Raw genomic sequence first — 17,954 nt, forward strand, 5'->3', positions numbered from 1 at the left:
ACAAGGAAGTAGCGACTGTAAAAGCCTGACTCGCTCTGTGAGGGGTGCACGGTTTCCACCGCTCCCTTTATTTAACAGTTTGATATTTCGGTTCGAAGCACGTGACTCATGTCGCTTCTCACAGCTGTCTCTACCACAGCTGTCTCTACCACAGTGCGAAAGCACGGTGGTCTGCGAGCGAACTGTAGCGAGTAACCTTGTTATAGAAGCCAAGGGTTGAATTAATTTGTGGGGCGGGTCACTGAGTAACAGGGACCTGTTAGCCCGGTTGCATTGTGCTAGTACCACTGTGAGAGGCGGCGTGCACTGAATGGTGACGCACACCTTATTTGGGTCGCCGTGGAAGTGGCACTTACCAACGGGATTGTGTTTGTGTACAGGAGAGCACGTTGCTCACGGGCTCGTAGACTGTGGAAATAATGTTCCCAGTCGCCTGAGTGCAGGGGGCCGGAGAACGCAGAATAGCGGCGAACGCTTTAATTGTGTCGCCGGGGAAATGGTGCATGTGTACAGGCGAGCGCGTTTGTTTGCGGGCTCGTCGATTGTGGGAATAATGTTTCCAGCCGCCTGAGTGCAGGGAGCTGGGGAACATAGGGAAGTGCTTGAGTGTAGGGGTACAACTTTGATGTTGGCACACTGCCTACAGATGAACTCGTAACACTGTGTTTGGATAGGGTTACTGTAAAGTGGACGCATTCTTGCGGATTAGTCCACGCGCACGTTAGCGGCAGGGCTAATGGATAGCGCGTGCTCTGCAGGCGCGGGTCTGCCTAGCCACTAGAAAAGCTCTGATTCATTGTAAATAATGTGTGGTGGCGCGCACTGTATAATGGCGTTAATGTGCAACCGAGCATTTTTGACCACAGGCTAGTTTTTGCAATATTATATCTCCAGTCACCTGAACTAAGGGGACTGGGAGAATATCAGGTTTATTGAGTGATTTTGTGGCACTGAATTTTGACGCCGGATGGCACAGCTGGAACAGCAGGCGGCTGAAGGCGGAGACCAGGTTGGAATCCGGCATCCTCAGGGCTGCAGGGATTCCGCTAGTAGCGTTTCGACGGCGGGCTTCGATCCAGAGCTCAGCGAGGGCAACTCGCTGAAGAAGAATTAATCTGACTAACCTTGCGAGACAGGGTCTTATATACCCTTGGCTATGCAAATTCTGTTGCCCCTTGTGGCGGGAATTTAGAAGGACCTGATTGGTCCGTCCCGCCCTGCGGTCTCGCCATAGGTTGCTGCAGTTGCAGCGGCACAGCCAATCATCACGCAGCTGCTTCCTGCTGAGAGCTGTGCAGCTGCACTGCGTGTACATGGTATTTTTGGATAAAAATTTTGCTTCAATATCTCGAGGAAAGGATTTTCCCCCATAGCGTTTAGCAAACGCAATACGAGAGTACTCTCGTAAGGGAACTCCAAGATTTCTCTTCTTGGTAGGGGGTGGTGCACAGACCTCTCCCGAATCATCTCCAGCAGTAGCAGCCTCCGAAGCACCACTAACTCCGCCTCCATTTCCCTCGTCAGCTGAGGGAACCTATATAAAAAATTATTATTATTTTTTTTTTTTTATGTTTGTTAAAAAATATTTTAATAACACAGTTTTGGTGGTTATAGAGTTCTAATGACGGTGTTTAACTATAACCGTCGGTCTCACGGTTATATACTAACCGTCACACCCCTAGGTAAAGACAATACAATTTGTCCATGAAACTTGAAAAATGATTCATTTCTGTGCACTGCTTAACAGCATCCTCAACCGACAGCTCAAGTCTATGGTTTAAACAATGCCAGCCGATCAGACGTGGAAACTTGCTTTTTAGCCTGCTAAAGACTCCAGCTTTTCTCCTTAACATAACCGAGGCTCCATCAGAGCAAAATCCAACCAAACACACATTGAGAAAGGCATTGTCAAGGCCATGACCTAATAAACAATTCAAAAGAGCCTCAGTAATTCCCTCTGCATTAGTGGATTGAAGTTCCACTAAGTCTAAGAAAAAAGTAGTTGGTTCAGAATTATTAACTGAGCACCTCAGGTACACAACAAGGCATGATTTTTTGCTTAAAGCAGTGCCCTCATCAATAAGTATGGTGAGTTTCGGCCTTGTAGACATAATGCTTGCGATTAAGGCACCTTTAATTTCCTTTGAAATGAATTGTATGATATCGGCACATGTCACATTTGAGTGCAGTACTCTGCCGATGTTGACTCCATTTCCCTTTTGCAAGTCAAGAAGTTCGGGGTGGTCTGTGAAGGGTTTATTACGTTTTGCAATGTAATAAGCTGTTCTGAATACTGACGTTGTAGAGGAGGTTATCTCCTCTTGTGCAAACAAGTAAACTTGAGTCTAGTTGCTTTTCTGATCTCTTTTTCAGTATTGCAACTGCCTGTATGTGACTTTGCGATGTCTTGTGTTCATGTCCTGGCCAGCCTAGCAGTAGCAGCACAGCTTCAGCAGCCCAGCCTAGCAGTAGCAGCACAGCATAGCTTCAGCAGCCCAGCCCTGCCCAGCCTAGCATCAGCAGCACAGCACAGGCTTGTAACAGTACCAGAAGCCTAGCCCAAAGCAGTAGCACTCACATGGAACAGAATCTGCCAGATTGTTAGGGAATTTCTCAATATGAATATTTCAAACAAGCCTATCCATTTATCTGTGTCTCTAATAAGAAGTTAGGGTGTTCTGTGTGCAAAAGTGCCACATCACTTGGTGTTTACAGACAAGGATCTCAAATGTACACTTTTTCCAGTGAATGGCAAAACTGTAAAATGTACCCATATGGAAGAACAAAAACTAAACAAATGACATCACTGCGGAAGAATAATAAACTGAGCAATTCCAATAGGGTCCTCACACCATCGGTGCTCGGGCCCTAATTAAGTGTGAAATCACCAGGAACCCTTTAGTCTCCAGCGCGAACATTTACCAGAACTGCAACCTACCTGCAGTCTCCAGAAGTGCAAGGTGTCAGGATCTCAGAGACTTGAGTTAGGGAAAGAATCCTAAAAAATCTCTTTTTTGGCTCATTTTATCCGTAAAAGAAAACATGCCTAATAATTCTGCACAACTGAATATGGTGTTTTTCATTTCCAGCCTTCATGAACAATTATATATCAGTTAAATGATTAAATACTAAATTAATAGTAGTTATTATTAAGATCAATGTGATTTAGAATTAGTAAAATGTGCTTGGGAAAAAACACGATCTACTTGAAAATCTGCGTGCCTGATAATTCTGCACGCACTGTATAATGTCAAGCTGGAGTGCTAGCCAACTACCTTGCAGTTAACCTAACGTTCGTCCTTGACTAGCAGATGAACAGCTAGTTGCTAGACCCAGAGCCATAACACCCTGCAAAATAGTCTACCTCAGAGTTATTTCTTTAAGTTGTGTTTGTTGCCCTGTTTAAATTATAGACATTTGACATTAGCCTACTTCACCTTCCATTTTTAGCTCCACTGGAACAGCAACTGTAAACAAAACGACGTTGTCTGTATGCGTGAACCGGCTAAGACGCTGATGCATTCAATTCAGGAGAACCGTGGCGGGGAAGCGTGTTTGTGAAGGCGGGGCCAGGGGGTGATATAAGCTAGGTTTTGATGTGACGCGAAGAAGGGATCCTTCAGAAGGAGCGCTAGACTGGCTGCAATTTGACGGTGCATGCAAAAAAAATTAAAATTAACAATAGCCTACCCTCGCGCTATCATTGATATTAATTAATCTATTTATTTATTCATTTATCTTAGGTGCTGGAACGCAGTTCCGGACCGTTCCGGCCCACTTTAATCCCTGTATATATATATATATATATATATATATAACACACAGTTAATACTAATATAAAGTTACATGAATTTGATTATTATGGAATCGCAGAATTTATTTAGTAATAACTAGTGCTGGGAATCGATAAAAAAAATTAACTAATTAATCACATTTTGTTCTGTAATTAATCGCGATTAATCGCAAGTTTTTATTATTTTGATATTGTAATAATTTCAGTTACTCTTAATGTAGGAACAATTTAAAGACAGTATATTTTAAATATGTGTTGTAATGGCATCTTTTTATGAATGAAGGCCAGTATCACTGATACTAATGTCTCTATGAAACATTAATGACGTTACATTACAGTATAACTGAAAGCTCCCAATTTCAACATTTATTAGGCTTTAAAAAAAAAAACTTTTAATTTAAGTGAACTTAAAACAATCTTTACATAAACCCATTATAATAAATGTTATATTTACCCATGGCCTTCCCTGTTAGACATATATAGAAATGTAATAGTTATCAACACCTTTCTTAACTGCATAAAGAATAAATTAAATATGGATTAATCATCATTAAAGCTACACTCGTCTCTGTTCCCGTTGTTCTGTGATGAACATTAATGACAGGCATCATCAGTGCTCCTGTCTCTTTAAGAACAGCCGCTGACGAACATGAAGCGGCTCTCACGCGCTGTCCCGCGCATCTCATTTCCTCACAACTCTAAGTTAATTTAAGACGTTATTTAAAGGATTAGTTCACTTTCAAATAAACTTTTGCTTATAATTTACTCACCCCCTTGTCATCCAAGATATCCATGTCTTTCTGTCTTTCTGGATGAAATGTCTAAGTCACTCCTTGAACAGGACGATAACATATTGCAGCTTCCGGTAACACCAGAGAAACAGCCTCCCTCACCAGACATGTTATTCCTCTCTACAGCATCCCCACTTCTGAGCTTCACAGAGAAAATGGATTTTGTTTATACTGGAACCAGACAATCACACTCGATCGCTGCGAGCCCCCAGATATCAACCAAAGAGCGTCGAGCCCCACAACCACCAAAGACTGTGGGCCCAGCTCGCTCAGCCCCTCTTCCTATGAGATTTCTTCGGTCACAACGCCAGGGCACACACCCTCCCCCATCTGCACCAAAAACAACTGATACCAGCTCTCAGTGACGTGTTCTGGGTCCTCGCAACGTCAACAGCAACCTTATCAAATGTTTACAAAACAAGCGTGAACCCAGTGTGTCTGTATCTTTCTCTATTTCTGTTCTATTACGTGATAGAAAGTCTAAGGCCTTTTCAGGCCGTATGGCAAACCCATCTAATCTGCTGCCTGTTACTTGTCAAACTAAGATTACTGTGGGGGAAATTTTTTTAATTAATACTGTTAAGTTAGCACTTTTAAACATCCGTTCACTTAAAAACAAATCATTTCTAGTCAACGACTTAATATCAACAAACAACCTAGATTTTTTGCTTCTAAATGAAACATGGCTAGAAGACAGCTGCAGTGCAACAGTCCTCAATGAAACAGCCCCTCCTAACTTAACTTTTATGAGTGTCTGCAGACCAGTCAGAAGGGGTGGAGGGGTCGCAGCTCTATTTAAAGATGTCTATCAATGTAAGCAAGTATCATTTGGTGACTATTTGTCTCTAGAATATCTGGGCATTGTGCTAAAAGGTGCACCACGCATCCTGCTCATCATTATTTATAGGCCTCCGAAATATTCTCCGGCCTTTATTGATGACTTTACAGAGCTGTTATCAGCAATCTCATCTGAGTATGACTGTTTTGCTATTGCTGGGGATTTTAACATTCACATTGACAATGCTGAATCCAGTACAACAAAAGATCTCATGACTGTTCTTAACACTTTTGATTTGACACAACATGTACACGGACCCACACATGATCGTGGACACACTCTAGATTTACTTATCAGTAAGGGTCTAAACATTTCATCGATAGTTATTAAGGATATGGCACTGTCTGATCATTTCTGTATTTTCTTTGATATATCAATCTCTCCTGCCATTGAAACTAGACCTGTCTCTGTCAAAAAGAGATGCTTAAATGAGAACACTAGTGTGCTGTTTATGAAGGCTATATCTCTAACACCAAGCATATCTGCAAACTCTGTTGATCTTCTCCTTGACTCTTTTAATTCAAAAATTAAGAGTGTAATTGATGATATTGCCCCTGTGAAAGTCAGAAAAAAAGAGTGGCAAACAAAAAGCACCTTGGAGAAACTCAACAGCAGTGCAATTAATGAAAAGACAATGCAGGAAATCTGAACGCATGTGGCGAAAGACAAAACTTGTAGTCCATTACAGCATCTATAAAAACAGTCTTCGTGCTTTCAATGTGGAACTAGGCAAAGCTAGACAGACCTTCTTTTCAAATATTATAAACAGAAACATAAAGAACACACGCACTCTTTTTGCTACTGTTGAGAGACTAACAAACCCCCCGAGTCACATTCCCAGTGAAATGTTCTCAGACAGCAAATGCAGTGAGTTTGCTTCCTTCTTCTCCGAGAAAATCATTAATATCAGAAATGCGATCAGCACATCGTTGAGTTGGTCTGAGGTGAGTCAGATCAGACCACAACCTCAGAAAGTTATTATGACTGATTTCGAAGCAATTGATGGTAAAATTTTAGAAGAAACGGTACAGCACCTTAAAAGATCAACCTGCGCCCTTGACACACTCCCCACTTCTTTTTTCAAAAGTGTATTTAACTGTTTAGAAGCAGATCTCCTAGAAGTGGTAAACGCCTCACTTCTTTCTGGGACTTTTCCAAACTCCCTTAAAACTGGAGTAGTAAAGCCTCTCCTTAAAAAGAGAAATCTGGATAACTCCATACTGAGTAACTACAGACCAATCTCAAATCTCCCCTTCATAGGCAAGATCATTGAAAAAGTTGTTTTCAGTCAGCTGAACAAATTCTTGAACTCAAACGGATACTTTGACAATTTTCAATCTGGTTTCCGTCCGCATCACATCACAGAGACAGCACTCATAAAGATTATAAATGATATTCGCCTCAATACAGATACAGGCAAAACATCAATTCTGCTACAACTCTACCTCAGTGCTGCATTCGACACTGTTGACCACAACTTACTCCTTGACAGGCTAGAAAATTGGGTTGGGCTTTCTGGAATGGTCCTCAAATGGTTCAGGTCATACTTAGAAGGGAGAGGTTATTATGTGAGTATAGGTGACCATAAGTCTGAGTGGACATCCATGACATGAAACGTCACGTAATACACAATTACGTTGAAAAGGTCACGCTAGACGCAGGCGGAAGTACCGAGTCAGTGTTTACAAATGAGCGGAAGGAGGACCGTATCCACATATTCAAACGTCTTTGCGCCTGCGTCTAGCGTGACCTTTTCAACGTAATTGCGTTTTACGTGACGTCACGAGCGCGCAACACTGAACAGAGCAAGGCGAGCATTTGTGCTTATAAAACTTAAACTTTATTTATTTTTTAAAAAATGACCGACCGTTTTGCTAGATAAGACCCTTATTGATCGTCTGGTACCGTTTGATGTGGTTTAAAGCCCTTTTGAAGCTGTACTGAACCTCTCATTTGGACCTTGAACCGTATGGGGTCTATTGACTTCCATTATATGGAGAAATATCCTGAAATCTTTTCATCAAAAATCTTCATTTCTTTTCGACTGAAGACAGAAATACATGGATATCTTGGATGACAAGGGGGTGAGTAAATTATAAGCAAAAGTTTATTTGAAAGTGAACTAATCCTTTAACTAATTTAAGACTCCTAATATAAGAATACTCAAAAGTCTCAGTGTTGTTGTTATTGTTTGTTCATGAGCAAATGAGAACTCGATGTGAGCAGGAGACTGATGCGATTCTGTCTTGTCTTTGCGTCGAGTGTGTGTGTGTGTGTGTGTGTCAGAGTGTCCCTCGATTAGCTGACGTGAGACGCAGCCACACAGACAGGACACTAAAGGCTGATTTATACTTCTGCGTCGGACCTACGCCGTATCCTCTACGCCGCTAGTTACGCCTTGGTTTTCATTTATACTTCTGCGTTGATGTCTGCGTCAATGTGCAATTCCACATGCAGACGCTAGTAGGCAGTGTCCTCGGGCATGATAGTGTAATCAAGAAAACAGCCGAAGAAGAAGCAGCTTGTTGTGTAGAATGTGTACATTCATTGTCGGAGTATCAGCAGTGAGATAGCGGCTTTTCTTGTCGCGCTTGGAAGCATTTACATGAATTGGAGCGTGATCATGTAACGCTTGGCCAAAATGGATATAAAAACGGACGCTGCGTTATTTGCGTTAAATATTTTTAATGCGTTAAGCTGAAAAAATTAATCGCCCGTATTAACGCGTTAATTTGCCCAGCCCTAGTAATAACGCAATTATTAGTAATATAACGAAAGGTATCATTATATAAATATACATTAAATTCTTCAAAAAATAAAATATATAAACTTTAATACTTCTTTCACAAATTCTTACTCGCGTGCCAAGCCTGCGAAACCTGGCAGCGGGGCAGGCATATAAGATCATCGCGCGCACAACCCAACTCACTTCTGAGTGGACATCCCCGGCATACGCATATATATCAATCCCCAGCACCACCTGTTTTTTCTGAGGTAAAGGTTTTTTTACTTAACCGTTTTATTTAAATTAAATTATTCAAGAAACAAAATTACATATAAAATATGTAGACAGGATAATAATAAAATAGGATAGTCTGAGGGGAAGTTTGTTTTTCTCAGGGAAATAACGGCCGGTTACACAATAAACTCAATAAATTGTCATAACATTGACGGACTGTCCTTTCCAGTAAATGTACCACATTTACTTCTCACACAAACTGGGGTTCTATCTTTTTTTGAGCTATAACAGCACTGTTGAACACCGTTATAGGTTACTAGTTGCCGTTAAATTCTGTTATGACGTTGATCATGTGCGCTATCAATCATATCACTCATTAAGTATTAACCACTCAATGAAGACGGTCAGGTAGGAACGTGCCTTTATTGTCTTGTATAGTGTAATATTAATTATGTACGGCTTTACCTTTCTAAAATTCTGTTAAAAATGTATACAATGCATTCCTGTTTTCTGTTTAGGCCATCCTTGATCCAAAATTAATAAGAGAGGATTATTTGAGGTCTTGGTTTGTTCCTGATGTAGTGGCTGCATTTCCGGTCGACATTATCATTATTATTGTGGTAATTTTATTCATCAGTTAATATCACTCACACTGATCAAATTGTAGAGATACATCTTACTGTAAAAACTATTAGCCACAGGAGCATTTTTATCATTCTGACACACTTTCACTGGTGGCTTCGAAGATGGTGCGATACTTATGTTTGTGAGGATTCTCAGTTTGATCCATTTACTCTGTGTGCCAAAGCCTCTTAGATTCTTCTTTGAACTGCAAAGTGTAAGTTTCAGCACTACTCACTGTCATGTTTATGCAGGAAATTATTAATGGCGACATGTTTACACTGTACAGCCAGAGGAGAACTTTCCTTGACACCTTTGGCTTGCTCACAGGGGGAAAATAATAAATATATAAAGACATGTTGTTGAAAGACTGGTTATTCTCTACTTTTTCAGAAAACCATCTATGATCTTATGATTTAAAGAATCCAGAAACTAAAACAGTGATTTTTGGAGATTTTTTATTTTTAAATGATTTTTGTAGTATTTTCTCACATTTTTCCTCAACTGTCATAACACCTGCAAGCAACAGGACATTTTGGTTGTATTTTGCCCAGCCTTATTGTTCTTTGGAGACTTTATGTTATATTATCTGTCATTTTAGGTCTCTGATATACAGCTTGAAGAAGTCAAGAGGTCATTCAGGGGTTTTTTTTCATATTCCGGATGATGGTCCTAATTTGGCATTGGAACACTTGTGTACTTCATATCTGTAATGGAAGAGTTTCCCAAAGACTCCTGGGTTGTACAAGAGAAGATTGTGGTATGTCTCAATTTTTTATTGCTTATGCAGGCATTTATTGACATGTGTTCAACAAATCTTCATTTTTTCTGTTATAAAAACGTCTCGGTTACGTATGTAACCCTCGTTCCCTGAGGAGGGAACAGAGACGTACGTTAGTGACTAACGAATGGGGGTTTCGCTTTAAAGCCAATCATCTTCGAGTATTCAACAGCGCCCAATGGCAGTGCCAATGCCATGGGCATGCGGAATTTGCATGCGTAACTCCGCCCCACCTCGTGGGTATATAAGGAAGTACGCTGGCAACATCGCATTATGTTACTGCTGCAGGAGCCAAGACTGAACTCCGCGTTCCAGGCAGCACAGCTGACGTGGCAAAGGAAACGTACGTCTCCGTTCCCTCCTCAGGGAACGAGGGTTACATACGTAACCGAGACGTTCCCTTTCGTTCAGTCACTACGACGTACGTTAGTGACTAACGAATGGGGGTTCCAATACAACAACATCACTCAGCTGTCATCCAGTGCCCTGCGTAAGTGTGAGTACCCTGTCGTAAGACTAGTACGGACGAAGGACTCCCACTTATCACAGGATTACCAAGGTACACTGGGAAGCATATCCCAGTGAGGGAATGCCAAGATGCCTACCGTAGGGAGGGCTTAGAGAATACACATATGACCCGCTAAGGGCTACATATGGAAGATCTCTAGGGTACCAGCCGAAGGTGGATTTTTAACCCTAGGGGCGGGAGGGACTTGCCAAGGGAAAGACACCTGCTCGCTGAGGAGGCTTACAGTGGAAATACTCGTGTGGGGGTCGCCGGAGGGGAACCATGCACACGGAGCACCTGGCCGGACATGAGGGTCTGGGCTCGAAAGGGCAGACTGAACTGATGTCGGCATAAGCAGTGCTGGAGGAGCTCAGGGCTCTCGGGGAGCTCACCTGAGGCAAAATATCGCACGTATCCAGTCCTTGGAGTGGAATGGCGAGCAAGCGAAGACACCTGAGCCTGGCCCATTACCGGCCACCCGTAGGGGCGAGTACATAGTCGGACACTGGCTCCACTCGGAGATTGCAGAATCTGGCGAATGTGTTGGGTGTCGCCCAGCCTGCAGCTCTGCAGATGTCTGTTAGCGAAGCGCCATGCGCTAGAGCCCAAGAGGAGGCCACACTCCGGGTGGAGTGTGCCCTCACACCAAGGGGACATGGTCGACCTTGCTGCTGGTAAGCCAAAACAATGGTGTCCACTATCCAGTGAGACAACCTCTGCTTTGAGAGAGCACTTCCCTTCCGCTCTCCACCATAACAGACAAAGAGCTGGTCTGAGGTCCTGAAACATCGCGTACTGTCTACATAGGCGCGGAGAGCGCGTACTGGACAGAGCAATGCCAAGGCTGGGTCTGCCTCCTCCAAAGGCAGCGCTTGCAGGTTCACCACCTGATCTCGGAACGGAGTGGTAGGAACCTTGGGCACATATCCGGGCCGGGGTCTCAGGATCACGTGAGAGTTAGCTGGCCCGAACTCAAGGCACGCTTCGTCAACCGAAAATGCTTGAAGGTCCCCGACCCTCTTAAGCGAGGCCAATGCGGTCAGCAGAGCCGTCTTCATAGACAAGAACTTAATCTCAGCCGACCGCAAAGGCTCAAGGGGAGGCCTCTGCAGAGCACTTAAGACTACTGAGAGGTCCCAAGAGGGAACGATTCAGTCTCCTCGCCCCCCTCAGGAACCTGATGATCAGGTCGTGCTGACTTACCTTCTTGTCTCCCAGGAGATCGTGGTAGGCAGATATTGCGGCCACATATACTTTAAGGGTGGAGGGAGACAGCCTTCGCTCCACCCCCTCCTGGAGAAACGATAGCACGGACCCGATCGGGCATTTCCAGGGGTCTTCTTGGCGGGAAGAACACCATGTGACGAAGAGGTTCCACTTCAACGCATAGAGACGTCGCGTGGACTCAGCTCTAGCGGAAGTGATGGTAGCGACCACCGCAGGTGGAAGACTACTCAAACCTGCCGCGTCCCGTCCAGAAGCCACACGTGGAGCTTCCAGAACGCTGGACGCGGGTGCCAAAAGGTGCCCCATCTCTGAGTGAGAAGGTCTTGACTCAGAGGAATAGGCCAGGGAGGGGCTGTCGCAAGGACTAGCAGTTCTGAGAACCAGGTCCGGCCGTGCCAACGGGGCGACCAACATGACCTGCTCCTTGTCCTCCCTGATCTTGCACAGTACCTGTGCGAGAAGGCTCACTGGGGGAAACGCACAATTGCGTAGCCCCGACGACCAGCTGTGCGCCAGTGCATCCGTGCCGACCATAGGTCAGGGAATAATACAGGGAGCAATGGGAAGAGTCCTGGGAGGCAACAGGACTACCTGTGCGTCGCCGAACCGTTCCCATATCAGCTGGACCGTCTGGGGATGGAGTCTCCATTCTCCAGGAAGTGGCTGAAGCCGTGAGAGCTCGTCGGCTGCACGGTTCAGGACTCCCGGGATGTGGACAGCATGAAGGGACCTCAGATGCTTCTGACTCCATAAAACGAGATGGCGGGCGAGTTGAGACATACGGCGGGAGCGTAGACCGCCCTGGTGGTTGATGTACGCTACTACGGCCGTGTCGTCTGTCCTGACTAGTACATGTTGACCCTTCAGCAACGCTCGGAAGCGGTGCAGGGCGAACCGCAGTGAATGTGCCCATAGACAGCAACGGAGATCGATCGCACCCGGAAGTGCACGGGCGAACCGTCTTGAAAAAGACGTGCCACGCGCAAGCTCTTTTTGTGAGAGGAAAGCTCTGCAGAGTGCCGAAGCGCCCAGGGAAACACACACACAGCTGTTGCAGATCACTGCACAGATCAGCAGGCAGGCAGCATGAGATCGCTGGAACGTGCCGTCACACCAACACCCTGGAGAACCGCTCGTCTCGAAGACTGAAGAGAAGACTTCAGAATTCAGGCTTGAAGGAGTGAAGAGATACTCTTGGCTCCAAAGTAGAAACATAATGCGATGTTGCCAGCGTACTTCCTTATATACCCACGAGGTGGGGCGGAGTTACGCATGCAAATTCCGCATGCCCATGGCATTGGCACTGCCATTGGGCGCTGTTGAATACTCGAAGATGATTGGCTTCTAAGCGAAACCCCCATTCGTTAGTCACTAACGTACGTCGTAGTGACTGAACGAAAGGGAACAGCAGGCTTACTGCTTCCTGCTTAGCTACTGTTCGGACGTTCCTGCTTACTGCTCCGCTGCTTACTTTGCTCTATCGCTTTTTATATTTGATCTCCTAATTTTAACTACAGCAAATCAGCACAGTGTTCAAACAATAAAGCTTGACATCAACGCTAAAACTAGAAACTCTTGGTGGCTGGAAAACAACAAAAAAGGGGATTTTTTATCCAACCAACCTCCCATCGACAGCAGCCATCAGCTTACATTCCGGAGAAGGGAAAACACAGCTGCCTACATTCAAAAGGATAAGAAAGAAAATGCCTCCTCTGTCTGAAGAATCTATAAGCTGCACAAACTGCCACAGACTTCTACAAAGGATTGCAGTTCTTGAAACAAAGTTACTTGCGGGACTACCAAACCAGACTGAACACACAACGGAGCCTCGTCATGGACGCCCTCAGCATACAGCCGGTGAGTCCAATTAATCTAGTGCTCCTAAACAGGCAAAAATGAGTGTAGAGAAAAAAAACTGTAACTGATCAACACACTAATTGATGGCACAGACAGGGAGCGAGACCCAAAGGCACTCGAGACAACAGATTGTCGCGAGTATCAACAATTGCCGCAGTAGCATCCTCTACCCCCCTACCACCGCCTATACATCTTGAGAACAGATTTGAAGTATTAATGAATATGGGTGAGGAATCCCCAAACGTGTTTAATGTGGGTGAGAAATTAGCCCGCCAGTAACACTGATGCTAACTGCCGCTCAAGGTCGTGCAGACAGCGGCACTCAGCTCAGAGTGCAGCCGAGCCCAGGACTCTGATAGTGGGTGACTCCATTATCAGAAACATTAGCATCAAGGATACAACTACGTGCTGCCTCCCACAAGCAACAGTTTCTGATGTAAACAGGGAACTTAAGAACATTCTGATGAAACATAAGACTGCAAATCGACTTATCATTCATGTGGGGAAGAATGATATTCAGAGAGAGCAGTCAGAACTCCTTAAGAGGGATTTCAATGAACTTTTTGAACAACTTAGAAGACTGAAAATGCAGTCGTTCATCAGTGGACACTTCCAGCAAGAGGAACAAATAGGTTCTCACGGTTGCTTGGACTTAATACATGGCTGCAAAAAAGCTGCAACATGAAGGGACTGAATTTCATCGACAACTTCAATCTTTTCTGGAGTCAGAGACAGCTGTTTAAACAGGATGGTCTCCACCCAAACAAACTCGGTGCAAGAGTGCTAAAGGACAATATCTACTTCTCCCTCCATCATCCTTCATCAGTGTGTGCCAATCCACGCAACCTGAATGGCACACACACACCTTTACAGAGTATGAATGACCACAGGACTTCATTCAGCATCTGAATCGACATGCAGCTGACACATCCCACAAGGGCAATGATAACACCACGCAGCCACAACAACCACTGCTCACGGACACACTCCCAGCTGAGCCCCGCCCTCAGAGCTCACCACAGACAGACTGTGATGGATTAGAACTGCTCCAAGATTCAGCACCCAAGGAAGACAGCCAGGACAACATATTACTGCCTCCAGTAACACCAGAAACAGCCCCCTTCACCAGACATGTTATTCCTCTCTCCAGCTTGTTACGACCCGCTCGTTTCGAGTTGCAACATAAAAGGGGGAATCGACAACAAGGTCTAATCAAAGAAAAGTTTTTTATTAAACTGTGCATAAAGACACCACAAACAGAGAACAACAACAAACAAAAGTCTAGGGGTGAACAATGAATGAATGAACTTATACAAAATATACATATATGCTACATGACTTAAGAAATACAAACAAATGAGAAAATCTGAAAGTGCTTACATCCAGCATGGAGACGCCTCTGGGAATGTCTTTCCCACAGAGAGCGTAACATCTAATGAGACACACACACACTTATATACACACACTCAAGTTAATTGTCAATTAGCAGGAGACCCAATCGGAAGCTCTCCCATTCTGCCCAATAGGAAGACTCAGGGTCGTCACAAGCTTCCCCGCTTCTGAGCTTCTGGTTTTGGGCTCAGACCTGAGTTTCAGTGGTCATGTCAAAGCAATAACTAAATCAGCTTACTATCATCTCAAAAATACATCAAGAATTAGATGCTTTGTTTCCGGACAAGACCTAGAGAAACTCGTTCATGCTTTTATCACCAGTAGGGTGGACTATTGAAATGGTCTTCTCACCGGCCTTCCCAAAAAGACCATTAGACAGCTGCAGCTCATACAGAACGCTGCTGCCAGGATTCTGAGCAGAACCAGAAAATATGACCATATCACACGAGTCCTCAGGTCTTTACACTGGCTTCCAGTTACATTTAGAATAGATTTTAAAGTATTATCACTGGTATAAAAATCCCTTAATGGCCTAGGACCTCAATATATCGCAGATATGCTGTTAGAATACAAACCCAACAGTTTACTCAGATCATCAGGATCATGTCAGTTAGAAATACCAAGGGTTCACTCAAAGCAAGGAGAGTCTGCTTTTAGCTATTATGCCAGCCGTAGCTGGAACCAGCTTCCTGAACAGATCAGATGTCCAACAGTATAGCCACTTTCAAATCCAGACTCAAAACACATTTGTTTAGCTGTGCGTTTACTGAATGAGCACTGTGCTTTGTCCGAACTGCTTGCACTTTATTTTATGTTTCAATTAAACCCTGTTTCATCTTTGCATCGTTTTACTCTTTTCATTATTTTACAACTGAATCGTTTTTATTTTAATTTTATTCTTATTATAACTGTTTTAATTATACTTTTTATTTTTTATTATTTTGTTATGGCTGTCTGGGTGGAAGAGGTTGAGAGACGGGAGAGCAATAAATCGAAATCCCTCTGGCGTGAGGACGATCCGTTTAGATCTGCTCTGACGGATAGATCTGTATAGCCTTGGTGGTGAGAGGAAGGACTGTGTAGATCCACTCTGACGGTCAAACAAAGTTTTGATGGGAATATTCAGTTTTGACAATTAATATTTGACAAAATTTGATAAAGAGACCCCTGTGATGTTAAATTCTTATAGCTAGGGGCTGTTACCGGGATATTCCCAAGAAACACGGGACTGAGAAGTCATCCTCCGTCACAGGTAAGTTGTCTTTGTATGATTTCCTGTGGTGGTAGGATTGATCCTATATAAGGTAGAGATAGCCCTGGTGGTCCAGTCCAGGAAGATTTGTCTGTAAGGGTAATGTTTAAATGCACAGTTACCTGACAAATATTTTTTGAGTACTCCCTCCAGTGTGAGGAAGACCCGTTTAGATCTGCTCTGACGGGTAAAACATTTTGAGATAGCCCTCCAGTTAGGCCAGGAAGATTTGTCTGCAAGGGTACTGTTTAAACGCACAGTTACCTGACAAATATTTTTAATGTAAACCTGACTCTCCATTGTCTTCCACTCCAGATAGGGGTTATACTATACATATTTTTTATTTTATTCACTTACGAATATTTTAATTCCATTTCTGTGTAAAGCATTTTGAATTGCCACTGTGTATGAAATGTGCTATACAAATAAACTTGCCTTGCCTTGCCTTGTTACATTTTAAAGAATACCTAAATCGGGGAAAAATACTCCTATGCTTCCTTCAGAGCTTTCGCTCAAATGCCCTGGAGATCAGCTGAATCAGTTGCGAAACCAAGACATACGCCGCACAATAATATTTTTTTTGTGTAGAATAATGTCTCCTGGAAACACTTTAAAGGGTTAGTTCACCCAAAAATGAAAAATCTGTCATTAATTACTCACCCTCATGTCGTTCAACACCCGTAAGACCTCCGTTCATATTCGGAACACAAATTAAGATATTTTTGTTGAAAGCTGATGGCTGAGAAAGGCTTCAGATAGGCCTCCATTGGCATTCAGTACATTAATACTCCCAAGACCCATAAAAGGCACTTAAAACGTCGTTACAAAGTCCATCTCACCACAGTGGCTCTACAATAATTTTACGATGCAACGACAATAGTGTTTGTGCGCAAAAAAAAATCTAAATAACACCTTTATCCAACTTGTTATTGTGTTCCGTGTGTGCCTCCACGACGCATGCGCGAGAATATGACGTAGCGCCAGCGTTCGGGAATCCATGAAATGCACACTTAAGCCCCATTTTGAGAACTACGCTGAGACCTAAAGCACGATCAATGTAGAATCCAACAGCTTAGACACGCGCGTCTTCCTCTGCTTGTAAACAAATCCCTTCTGGGTCATGTGTCCGAGCGCCGGATCTGCGTCATATTCTCGCGCATGCGTCGTGGAGGCACACACGGAAGGCAATAACAAGTTGGATAAAGGTGTTATTTTGATTTTTTTTTGCGCACAAAAACTATTGTCGTCGCATCGTAAAATTATTGTAGAGCCACTGTGGTGAGATGGACTTTGTAACGAAGTTTTAAGTGCCTTTTATGGGTCTTGGGAGTATTAATGTACTGAATGCCAATGGAGGCCTATCTGAAGCCTTTATCAGCCATCAGCTTTCAACAAAAATATCTTCATTTGTGTTCCGAATATGAACGGAGGTCTTACGGGTGTCGAACGACATGAGGGTAAGTAATTAATGACAGAATTTTCATTTTTGGGTGAACTAACCCTTTAATCATTGGCGTTTTCTATGGCCAGCATTACATTTACTATCAGGATTGGGGACTTTTCAAAACCTGTGACACAAAGTATTAATCTATGATGTGTCCATCTGAAATTATTTCTATCTGCCAGATGAAAAAAGAAAAGGAAAAAAGCAATGGCTTAGCAAACACCACTGAAGAAATATAAAAGACGTAGTTTACATTGAGCTAAAGTGATTCCCTTTTGTTTGGTTTTTTTTTTTAGGTGTGGATGAACGGTGGCTAGCTGTTGTTGGTATGGTGATTGGGTATTGAATGTGTTTTGCATTAATTTCTTGCTTGATGACAGCAGTTTGGAGCATGTCTGTGACTGGCAAGGCATACAAGATGACGGTGAATTTTAAGAGTTAAAATTAAAGCTGTTTGTTTATATTTGTTAATTTTGTTTATTCAACAAATA

This window comes from Gobio gobio (assembly GCF_949357685.1).
Source record: "Gobio gobio genome assembly, chromosome: 9".
NCBI classification, from domain to species: Eukaryota; Metazoa; Chordata; class Actinopteri; order Cypriniformes; family Gobionidae; genus Gobio; species Gobio gobio.